Source organism: Camelus ferus, chromosome 16 (assembly GCF_009834535.1).
Source record: "Camelus ferus isolate YT-003-E chromosome 16, BCGSAC_Cfer_1.0, whole genome shotgun sequence".
In the NCBI taxonomy this organism is placed as follows: Eukaryota; Metazoa; Chordata; class Mammalia; order Artiodactyla; family Camelidae; genus Camelus; species Camelus ferus.
In genome coordinates this window covers 7,051,914-7,064,640 of record NC_045711.1, presented here as the reverse complement: position 1 = coordinate 7,064,640, position 12,727 = coordinate 7,051,914, and the positions used below count along the sequence as shown (strand labels likewise).

General features: G+C 42.8%; 1 long non-coding RNA gene across 1 annotated transcript in view; it reads right to left on the bottom strand.

Moving 5' to 3' along the window:
* The window catches only part of LOC106729201, a 13,975-nt gene extending 1,248 nt beyond the window's left edge, over window positions 1–12,727 (bottom strand). The window contains exon 1 of the long non-coding RNA XR_004326633.1: window positions 484–12,727. This is a non-coding gene — a long non-coding RNA (uncharacterized LOC106729201). The remainder of the gene's footprint in view (window positions 1–483) is intronic.

The window sequence follows — 12,727 nt, the reverse complement described above, 5'->3', positions numbered from 1 at the left end:
CAGGAATCCTGGGGGTACCCCCCTTCCAAGGAAACTGACCATATACATGGAAGGGGTTCAGAGATTTTGATGAGCTGAAAATGTTACATGTCGCCTATATATAGAAATTTAATTTTTTTGGTACAGTTTTGGGACTAGGAAATATAAATTGCATTTTTGTCACACATGAGTAGACAGAAAATTCGTCTGTAAGAAAGCCGTGTACAACATGAGCTTGAGGACAGGTTGCTTACTTTGGTCATCTTTGCATTCAAATTACAGAGTACTTGCATAACTTCTGTGAAAATCCTGCTCTGTGTCTTCATGGAACACTTAACCCTGCAGGACATTATACTCAGCCTCCAATTTCCAGTGTAGAGCGGGCTCCCAGCAGTGTTTGAACAAATGAAGTTGCTGAGATGCTGCATCCCCTGACAAACAGCAAGGGCTGTGTGCTCCTACAGTGTGTGTGTTTAGGGCATGTGTGTGCTCTAAGAAACTTACCAGCATAACAGGGCAACTTCTGTTTTCCAAACATCTTCCTGTGAATGGCCTTCCTCTTCTTTGTACCTTCGGGTCCCTATCCCTTTCCTTAGGATGTTGTAGAAGCTTCAATTAGCTGGCTGCCCTTTGGGTCTTCATATCTTTAGAGGGCCCCCATATGTACACAATTTTGTTTTTCTCCTGTTGCTCTGTCTTACTTCAATTTAAGTATTAGACCAGCCAAAGAACCAAGAAGAAGGGAAAACATTCCCACCCTTACAGCCATGTTTATACCACGTGGTCATTCCTCCCTTGTAGCTCATTGGACCCAGGGAGCCCATACATAGATCAGCAAGCGATCAGGCTCTCCACTGGGCTTCATTTTCATGAAATGCTTTTGAAACCTTTAAATCTGTCCTACTCAAAGTATGGACCACAGACCTTTCTTCCAGTAAGTAAGAGCAGAAATTGAGAGTAAGAATTTAGAAATTCGTATAGCTATTCTGACAGTTGACTATTGAATCTAATCAGAATTTAAAAGGGCTTGGATTTTGTATGTCTTTTTATGCCATCTTTCTCTTTGTTGTGTTTTATAAAAATATTGATCCATGATGCTGCTGACCTAAAACAAACAGACTGCCAGATATTTCTCCAGAAAGGATGGGCTCATCTGAGGTCAGCAGAGAATTGCTGTTCAACGTCTGCAACCATGGCGAGCCACGTGCAAGTCTCCACATGACAAGAGAAGGAGACCGCTTTCTTAGGGGGGAAAGCACGTCGGGAGGGCTCTGTGGACCGAGTCTGTGGCTTGTCGTTGGCTGAGTCCTCGCTGGGGAAGAAGAGGCATCTTTCTTCTCCCTGTCGGGCTCTGCTGTCATCTCAGGCTGTGAGAGCTCCCACTTCTTGTCTCCTGGCTCTATTTAATCAAGGTTTCTGTCCGTTAATTTCTACAATTATTGGAAATTTTTTTAAAAAGAAACAAACCGACAAAACACCTGATTTTTCACCACAAATGGCTTCAGAAGCACTGCTTTAAATAACACGCTTACTTCCTTTGGGAGAGGAGGGGGCCCAGCCGCAGTGAGTTTCGGTTCCTTATAAACGAATAATCTCTGACTAACACGTTGCAAGGGATTGACTTTTATTTGGTAAGAGAAGCAGTGACCTTTAATATCTGACACTAAAAGCTTGTGACCATGACTCAGGCAATGGCAATGGACTCTGGACCAGTGAGACACCCAGACAACATGCAGGGGAGGTAAGACTAATGAGAATCTATTATCTCAAGAGAGCAAAACAAATTATGTAAACTGGGACAGATAAACTAAGAACCATACGGTCTGGAGTTAAGTGGTATGATAATTTATATTTGTAGCACATTTGATCATTTAGAAAGCAATTTGATATAAAATTCCTCACAAAAGCCCAACCGATTAGGCAGAGCAGACAATAATTTCAATTTCCCAAATGAGTACACCGTGATTCAGTAAGGTTCGTGACAGGCCCGTGTCACACAGAGCTGGGATACCAATCTAGTCCTGTGACTCCAAAATCGAGTGGGGTTTGTGTTGCTTATGTTTTTTCATTAAGTTTTGCCACCTTCTGTCTAGGTCAGGGGTTCTTAGCCTTTACTGGGTCCCAAGCAGGCCTCTGTAAGAAGCTGATCACAGTTACAGAGACACACACACACATTGCTAATCGCATGCAGCAGAATTTTACAATCAACTTCAGGGGCCTCCTAGACTCCGATTAAGAACCTCTGTGCCAAGGACACCAGTCCTACTGGAGTCCTCACACATTTTTAGTATCGATTGGCAATGAACTTGCTCTGTCTAGTCATCTTCTGCTATCTCCAATCATTTTGTATTCTGACTCATCCATAAGCCCATTGACTCCTACAGAGAACTCAGTGGCACACGGGTTCAGAAAAGCTGGCAGTAGAGGAATGCTTCAGGGAGAAAGAAAGCGGCTCAGGCTGAGCCTCAAAGAGATGCCATCCTGACATATTCAGAGGACACCATGTTAGCCAAGCTGGAGGAAGAAAAGGTTGATGTGGAGAATTAATGGAAGATGAATTTAGAGGAACAGCAGAAGACCTAGTTGTAGAGCATTAAATAAGCTAAAGACATTGACTTCAAGTCTATGAATCTTAGGGGACCATCTACAAAATGGCATTTTTCGAAGATTATTCTGGAAGTACCACGGAAGATGGATTGGAGGGAGAAGGACTGGAAACAGGAAGGCTAGTTCGAGAGTTTGGCTAAAACTGAGGAGCGAGCAGACTAGGGTTTGAATTTAGGTAGAGATAACAGACAGGGAAATAGAGGCAGAACTGAGAAAATTTATGGAGGCAGAATTGACAGGTCTAGAGGAAGGATACCATGAAGAAAGGGTTAAGGAGTCCCTCAAGGTTTTGACCTTGGAGGAACGAATTTGTTCAGTAGACACTAACCTGACATACAGATGGGGAAGTGCAGGGAATCAGGCTCACCTAAAAAAGGCCAAGACCAACACCTGATTCAACCCGCAAAGTTACAAGCAGCCATTTTTACAGGTACCAAGGTTACAAGAAGCCAAAGGTGCCAACTCTCCATGATCTCGTACACCACCAAAACAAGAGAGGCAGAATGACTGCAAGGCGAGTTGTGGGACGCCCCACTGCTGAGGAGCTAAGTCTAGACTACAGGAAAGCGGTTTGATATTCTGAAGCCCACGTCTCACCAGAACCCCAGAGAAATGAGAAGCTGGCGTGTGACAGCTTCCCAGGGGGGATAAAGAGGCGAACGCAAGATGACTTTGCACCAGCTCCTTGTAGGTTTCCCATCATCTTGTGCCTGGGAGGACCACAGGGCATTCTGCCAAGTCTCACATAAGCCATGGTTCAAGCCTTGCCTGGGTGGGTATGTGCCAGGGCGCCATGACACCGTGTGGAGCTGGTCCTCTACACAGGGGAGAGCTAGTTCCGAGGAACAGAAGATAAACTTGGTTCTAGATACACAAACTATAAAGTTACATGGGGACATTCATGAACTGGCCAGGCTACAGGCGTAGATGGGTGTGTCCTTCACAGAGAGGTGGGGCATGATTGAGTGCTGGAGTTTCAGCTCCAGGTCCTGGGTTCAGGTCCTGGCTCTGTCACTCACTAGGTATGTGTTCTAGTCACCATGGTCATGTGACACACTACCTGAAAACTTACTGGCTTAAAATAACATTTAGTTTGCTCCTGAATCTGCAAGTAGACAGGCCTCTGTGCATGTCTCACAAGGGTCTAATTCTCCGCCCAGTGTCTGCTGGGATAGCTCAGCTCGAAGGCTGGAGACTGAATCATTGGAAATCTCCCTTATTCACGTGTCTAGCGGTAAATGCTGGCTGTTGGCTGGGACTGCGACTTCCCCACACATGGCATCTGAGTTCCCTGGAAAGCCGGGGGGGTGCCCTACTCCTTGGTGGCCCAGCCTCAGAAGTCACACAGCACCACTCATACTGTGGTCTGTTCACCGAGGCAGTGACCAGGCGCTTGCCAGTTTCAACAGGAGGAGAAACAGGCGGCCTCTAGTGAGGTGTGGCAAAGTTCTAGAAAAGCATGTTGCCCTGGAAAGAGTGTGGTGGCCATTTTGGGGAGATACAATCTGTCAGAATGTTAACCTGATCTCTCTCTCTCTTTCCTTTTTTTTTTTTTTTTTTATTGTGGGAAAATATATATAATATAAAATTTACTATTTTAACCTTGTGGGGAGGTAATTAGGTTTATTTATTTATTTAATGGGGGTACTGGGGATCAAACCCAGAACCGGTGCATGCTAAGCATGCTAAGTGTGAGCTATAAACTATTTTTAAATGTGAAATCCAGGGGCATTAAATACATTCACATCGTTGTGCAATTATCACCACTCTTCATTCCCAGAACTTTTTCATCATCCACAAAACTCCATGCCCGTGAGACAATAACTCTGTATTCCCCTCTTCGTCCAGTCGCTGGTAACCACTGTTCTGCTCTGTCTCTATAAATGTGCCTATTCTAAGTACTTCATGTAAGTGGAATTCATACAACATTGTGTCTTAGTTCACTTAGCACAATATTTTCAAGGTTCTAACATGATCTCTTGAGCCTGTTTTCTCATCTGTAAAAAAAAATGGAGAATGGAACCTACTTCATAGGGTTGCTTGGAAGATTTAATTAGATAACACATGCTATGATCTACAAATTCCTTGACACTCCTCTGATCAAAGAATGAACTCCAATCCTACGTATATGGGCTGGTCTGAGTGACCTGCTTCCAATGAAGAAAATGCACAGGGGTCTTCTAAGGCTTAGTCGTAAAAGGCAATATGAATGACTTTTGCCTGGTCCTGCTGGGACACTTGCCCTTGGAACCCAGCCCTTTCTTCAGTCTTACACAGAGAAAATCTACCTACTGCAAGGCAAGGCCCCCTAGCATTAACTGTCTGACATATGAGTGAATAGCCTGAAGACAATTAACAGCCAGCCTTCAAGCCACCACCACTGACACCGAGTAGAGGAGAAATGAGCTGTTGCAACCAAACCCCACCCAAGCTGCAAAGTCAAGAGCAAAACAAATGTTTCCCTCTCTAAGTTTTTGTGTTGCTAGGCAGTGGTAGATATAACCAGAACACACAGATAGCAGACAGCTGTTGAGTCACCCACCACCCAGCATCCATCATTTCCCTTCTTCTTCCTTGTGTCCCCAAAGGACAGCCAAGTACTTGGAGAAGTTGACGCTGCCCCAACTCAGGGGTAACCAACAAGGAAACCCCATTCTCTTAACAGCTGAAAGCGGACACGTGACCCAGTTCTAGCCAATGAGAGACATAAAGGGGAGATCTCCTGGGGTGTCTCCAGGAAAGACTGCCTGGCTCTTAAGGGATACAGAGAGAAAGAGACGATGTCATGACTGTGTGTGATGGTTGCAACCACTGCAGTCATTTTCTAACCAGGAGGTAAGCAAAACTGAGGTCAAAGCCAACAGGGCAAGAGTGGCAGTGTGAAAAGAAGGAAAGACCCATTGATGACCAAGTTGAGGCACTGAGTCAACTTATCCTGGAACTGCCCTACCTTGGGACTACTGGTCATGTGAGATCAAAAGTTTCCTTAGTTTTTAAAGTTGGATTTTCTGTTTATTGCTGCCAAAGGCAACATCCTAACCGATATGTTTATGACAAGTCCAGTGCTACAAGGAACACAGGAAAACAGTAAGTGGAAATAAAGGTCAGCTGTGATGATGGTGATGATGATGGGGAAAGGGGGTGGATTCCTGGAGAGCAGAAAGCTCAGGGGAGAATAGCAGAGACCCTGGACTTTAAGGCGAATGCTCACCTTTAGGGGAGAGTGGACAAGCAGAATCAACAGAGGGCAAAATGACAAATAACCAAAAAAGGAAAGAAGTGAATGAAGTATGCTGCAAGCCAAGGAGACGAGATTACAGGTGTCCCCCACTTTCCGAAAGTTTTGAGTTCTACCCCTTCGCTTTTATAAAACACCTACATTAGGATCTGTTTTTGATAACAAAGATATCCAAAGAGGATTTTAGCTTTTATGAAGAAAGGCATTACTGTATGAATGTACTAATGTAGGTCTTTTGTAAAAGCAAAGTGGCCAAACTCGAACTATCTGAAAGGAGGAGGAAATGCTCTTCGCTTTACGCCATATAGGGATGTTCTGCTCTCAGGCAGCAAGGGGAACCTGTATCAATATGCAAGGGGTGGTTCCGCCATGTAGAAATGCAGAGCAAATTCTCTCGCCCTCACATCAGTGGAGATCTCAAAGGAGACCAAACTTAACACACAAAAGCCCAGGTGGACATATTTGCTGATGCCCCCTGAGGTCTTCTTCTACGTCAGTGATTCCTCAAGGGCAATCCCCAGATCAGCAGCATCAGCAACGCCAATGAACTTGCTAGAAATGTAAATTCCTCGAGTCTCGCCCTAGACCTATTAAATCAGAAACTCAGGGTTGGAGCGCCAGGATCTGTTGCTGCAAGTCCTTGAGGTGATTCAAATACCTCTAAAGTCTGAGAATCACCCAGATTAATCACCTGGTTGCTAGGAAATTTGCTCCTGAGGACGTTGTGACCCGTGAATCCCCCTGTGGGGAGAAACAGAGAGAATTAAATCCCAGGGCGAAGACAATCCTTTGTGGGGAGGGAGGTGGTGAGACTTTCCTACAGGGAGCTGGAGATTTTTCTAGGCGCAAGGTGAAAGAAAGGTCTCTCTATTCACTGTTAAATCAGAGGATGGACAAGGACAGAAAAGACAGGCCAAGATCTAGAGTGCGTCGAGGGGATCCTATGAAGAATTTAAGTTTCAGTGGGGAGGGTATAGCTCAGTGGTAGAGCGCATGCTTAGCATGCACGAGGTCCTGAGTTTGATCCCCAGTACCTCCATTAAATAAATAAATAAGTAAACCTAATTACCTCCCCACCCAGAAAAAAAAGACAAAACAAAAAAACAATAGCAACAAAGAATTTAGCTTTTGCTTTTTCCTATTCCTAGGACTCCGGGACTAGTCATGTTGAACATCAGGCTGTTAACTCTACTTTTCCCTTCTGTTATAAATTCCTCTGGCTAACCCCCAAACGTACCTCAGAGTCTTACACACAGTGGAGCGTGTATCCTTGATTCAGTCACCACTCAGCAAACATTTCTTTCTACATGTACTGTGTCCTCGGCATTTTTCTGTGTATTTAGGAAACAGCAGTGTAGAAAAGGCCTGCTCTCCTGGAGCTTACTTTCTAGAGGAAACTGAGAGAGGAGGATGAAAGGGAAACGTGGCTTCCTCACATAACTTCACACTTGAAATAATTTCTAAAACTCTGCCACCGTGTCCTCTAAATATCAGATGTATTCCTACCACGGGGACTTTCCTCTTCTCCCAGAACTTTGCTTGCTCTGAATCTCTCCCCAGCATCACCCCCCCCCCTTTTTTTTTAAATGGAGGGCCTGAGGATTGAAGCCAGGACCTCGTGCATGCTAGGCACGGGCTCTACCACCAAGCTATTTCCTTCCCCCACCAACTTCGTTCCAGTTGCTGATCAAATGTCACCCATCAGAGGGGTCCTCCCTAAACATCTTATCTAGACCAGCACACACACCTGTCTGTTGCACTATGCCCTTACCTTGCTTTATTTTCTTTATAGCACTTTTTCCCCGACTAATATTTATCTGTGTGTTTCTGTTCCCTACTGGAATGCAGCCTCCAAGAGGGCAGGAATCTGGGTTTGCGGTGGTTGTTTTCTCTGTAACCCCAGCATGAGAACGATGCCTGGCACATAATAGGAACTCAGAAAGTATTCACTGAATAAGTCAACCCTCCACGGGGCCAGTGTAGCAACAGCAGCATTGTATGGAGGAGGCTGGTGGTCGGAGTTCTAGGCGAGGAAGCACCAGTGAACCACAGAGTCACACCTGGGGGAGCGTAGGGGCAGGACAGGTTATGTGTTGGAGCAGCCGTCCTACACGGAGCAGCAGCAGATGACCTGGGGAGGCAGATCTTTGGGCTACACCAGATTTAGCAAGTTGATGAGGGTTTCCATTAAAATCATTGCTCTGCTAAGAAATACAGTGGCATAACTGGCAGCTCAGGGGAAAGGAAATACCTAATGGAAAGGGAAAGATTGAAAATACACAAGAGGAAAAATGACTCCAGCGGACTAGAATTCCAGCCTCTACTTTTCATCTTCTTTTAGTCTCCATCCTGCTATAAGATGGGGAATTATTATTTCCTGTTCCCCATGGTAAAGACTGCTATTTCCTAAAAGTGTACAGCGTCCAGTACTGCTGTCTTAGTTTCTGGCAATTGGCTACCTTCCAGAGAAGTGACAAATGAAAGGTCACTCTGTGTCACTGTTAGAATGTGCTAAACAAATCTGACCTGAGGCATATTAACAGTTCATCATAGAGTCATGACTCCTTGTGAGTCATTAAGGGATACAAAGGCAAAACAGAAACCGCCCCCCAACAGGTGGGGCTCCTGTTAATAGAGCAAATTGCTGCTCATAGAATAGAACAAAATTGTGCGGCAACTCCCCAACGGGGAAATAAACACAGAAGGTTTTTTGTTTACATTTCATAGAATTTGTTTACAAGATTACATTCCTGCCGTCTACTTCTGACTAAAGACAGTTGGCACTTCCTACATCATTCTAGAATTTAGATTTGTGTTGTAAAAAACTTCCCAAAAAAGGAAGCATGACAGATTGTGTTCAGCCTTTTCTTTACATGTTGTATAAAGAGGTGTCATTTCTTACAGATAAGCAATAAGTGCTTTAAAAGTGGGGATAAGTTTTTCAGCTTAAAAAAAAAAAAAGTAATTTCTGTTAAAGAAGCATTGATTTTGTTGCAGGAGAAACGGGGGGAGTGAGGGAACAGTCACGATCCAGGTCTCTGGTGAGTCCCTGGGATGGGCCACCCTGAGGGTCCTTGGCTTGGAGCAGGAAAGAATTCAAGAGTGAGTCATAGTAAAGTGAAAAGGAGTTTATTTAGAGAGATACACATTCCATAGGCAGAATGCTGTCAGTCTCAGGAAGCGAGAGCAGCCCGGGGTACGGGGTGGTTAGTTTTTATGGGCTGGGTAATTGCATACCCAGTGGTATGAATAGAAGGATTATTCCATTTTGCAGAAGGGGTGGGGATTTCAAAGTATTGGGCCACCACCCACTTTTTGGCCTTTTGTGGTCAGCCATGGAACTATCATGGTGCCTGTGGTTGCCATGTAGCGTGCTAATGTATTACAGTGAGTGTATAATGAAGTTCAAATTCGACCGGAAGTCGAATTTTCCGCCATCTTGGGCCTAGCAGGTTCTAGTCAGTTTTTGTCCTCCTGTTTTCCTCAAGGTTGTGTCATTCTTTTACCAGTTGTGCCTTACCCCCTTATCAAGGTCTGCCCTCAGGGTAAACTAATTAACCAGAACCTAACCTGCTGTGGTTTTATCAGAGCGTAACTGACCTGGGGAAAGGGAAATATCCAATTCCAGCCCATTCCAGCATCCTGTACCACTTAAGCGGAGGAGTTAAAAACTGAGAAACACTTGTGAAGTTCACAGTTTGGAAGTATAGGCTCACTAAAAGACCAAGACCTAAGCGATACAAGAAAAATGAGTGTGGGACATCAGGAGGGCCACGTCCCAGGTCTCAGTTGGGTCCCTGGGATGTGCCCCACCAGATGTGGGTCTTTAGCTTCGAGCAGGAAAGAATTCAAGAGTGAGCTACAGTTGAGTAAAGGTAGATTTATTTAGAGAGATACATACTGCATAGAGTGTAAGCTGTTTCAGAAGGCAAGAGAAAGGCCATGAGGTGTGGGGGTTGGGTGCTCAGTTAAAGTAAAAGTAGACACACACTCCATTGACAGAGTTCCGGGGAGTGAGAGAGGCCACGAGGTGTGGTGTTGCCAGTTTTTATGGGCTTGGTATCCTCACATGCCAACAAGTGGGAGGACCATGCCAACTACCCTGGGGTAGGGGCTGGGATTCTCAGGAATTGGGCCACTGCCCACTCTTTGACTTTTTATGGTTAGGCTTGGAACTGTCATGGCACCTGTGGGCATGTTATTTACCATGCTAATATATTACACTGAGCATATAATGAAGCTCAAGTTCTATTGGAAGTCAAATCTCCCAGCATCATGAGCCTCCAGGCCTCCTGGGAGTTGAATCTTCTACCATTTTGGTGTTAATTGCTGTCTCATGCTTTGAATGGCTGTGCCCTGCCCACTTACTTCCTGTTTCATAAGCACAGGACTAGAGAGCACTTCCCCTCTCCCCCAGCCCTCTCACCAAAGCCCTATTTACAGCAGTTCCTTTTACCTAGTACGTCATGTCTGGCTAGCAAGAAAAAATTACAAGGTAAATCTTTACAAGGTATACCAAAAGGCAAAAACACAATCTGAAGAGGCAGAGCAAGCATCAGAACCAGCCATAGCAGAGATGTTGAAATTACCAGACTGGGAATTTAAAACAACTATGAGTAACGTGCTAAAGGATTTAATGGATAAAGTAGACAGCATGTAAATACAGACGGACAAGGTAAGCAGAGAGATGGAATTCCTAATAAAGTCTCAAAAGGAAATGCTAGAGATCAAACACACTGTAACAAAAATGAAGAATGCCTCTGATAGGATTAATAGTAGACTAGACATGGCTGAGAAAAGAATCTCTGAGTTAAAATATGTATCAATAGAATCCTCAAAAATGAAAAAACACAGAGAACAAAGACTGAAGAAAAACAGAACAAAGTATCCAAGGGTTGTGGAATAATTACAAAAGGTGTAACATACACATAATGAAAACACCAGAAGGAGAAGAAAGAGAGAAAGGGGCAGAATTCTTTCAAATGACTGATAATTTCCCCAAGTTAATGTCAGACACCAAATCACAGATCCAGGAAACTCGAAGAACACCAACCAGGAAAAATACTAAAAAAAAAAATGTTTTAAAACTACTCCTAGGCATATCATTTTCATAATATAGAAAAGAAGAAAAGTAAAACTCTGGAAGGAAACTGTAAGAGAAGAAACTTTACCAACAGAGAAACAAAATAAGAATTACATCCAATTTCTCCTTGGATATCACGCAAGGAAGAAGAGAAAGTGAAAATTTTTTAGTTTTGAGAGAAAAAGAATGTCACCTTAGAATTCTGTACCTTGCAAAATTATCCTTCAAAAGCAAATGAGAAATAGACTTTCTCAGACAAACAAAAAGTGAAGGAATTTGTTGCCAGTGGACCTACTTTGCAAGAAATGTTTAAAAAAAAATTCTTTAGAGAGAAAGAAATATAGGTCAGAAACTCAGATCTACAAAAAGTAAGGGAAAACGTTGAAGAAGGAATAAGTGAAGGTTTAAAAAAAACTTTAATTTTTTCTTCTTAATTTAAACAGATAACAGTTTGTATAAAATAATGCCAACAATGTATTTGATTATGCATGTTTACATATATATCTTATGTTTACGTATGCTTGTGTATTCTTATATATAAGTGAAATCAATGACAGCAATGATACAAGGGACAAGAGGGAGAAATTAGGATTATTTTGATATTATAAGGTACTCACATTACCTGTGAAGTGGTATACAGGCATCTGAAAGTGGACTTGGATTGGCTGTAAATGTATATTGCAAACTCTAAAGTAACCATTTAAAAAAAGAGAAAATAGAAACATATAAAATGCTCATTTAAAACCACAAAAGATAGGAAAAGAGTGGGAGACAAAAATAGAAACAAAGGACAAGGGCAACAAATAGGAAAGAGTAATGAATATGGTAGATATTAAGCCAACCAAATCAATATCACTTTGAACATCAATGGTCTAAATGTAAACACAGATTGTCAGAGTGGCTCAAAAAATAAGACCTGGGTATACACTCTTTATAACAAACTCACTTTAAATATAAAGATACATATAGATTAAAAGTGAATGGATGGAGGAAAATATACTATGCTAACATTAATCAAATGAAAGCAGGAGTAGCTATATTAATTTCAGACAGAATAGGCTTCAAAGCAAGGGAAGTTATCAGCTATTTAAAAAAAAAGAGGAGGGGCATTGCATAATGATTAAGGAGTCAGTTCTCTAAGAAAACATAACAATCCTTGATACATATGCACCTAACAACAAAGCATCAAACTATGTGAAGCAAAAATGGATAGCATTGCAAAGACAGATGTGTCCACTATCAGTGCTGAGTAGGTCAACAACCCTATATTAGAAACAGATTAGTAAGGACATCATTGAACTCAACCACACTATTGATCAACTTGATATAATTGACATCTATAAGCTACGTCATCCAACAATAGCAGAATATACAGAATATACATTCTTCCCAAACTCACGTGAAACACTCACCAAGATGGAATACATTCTGAGCCATAAAACACACCTTAACAATTTTAAAAGAATGGAAATCATACAATGTCTGCTCTCAGACCATAATGAAATTAAACTAGGAATCAGTAACAGAAAGATAACTGGAAAATCCCAAACTATGTGGAGTCAAAAAACACACTTCTAAATAACACATGAGGCAAAGAAGAAATCTCAAGAGAAATGTTTTTAATATTTTGAACTAAATGAAAATGAAAACACAACTTATCAAAATGTGTGGGATAAAGTGAAAACAGTGGTTATGTTACAGAAATGACAGGCCAGCAAGAAACAAGCTCCACTCAGAGGGTTGGAGTACTCAGATTTATTACACCGGCGGGCTCAGAGGGGCTTCTGCTCAGAAGCTCTGAGCATCTCCAAGACGTGTGC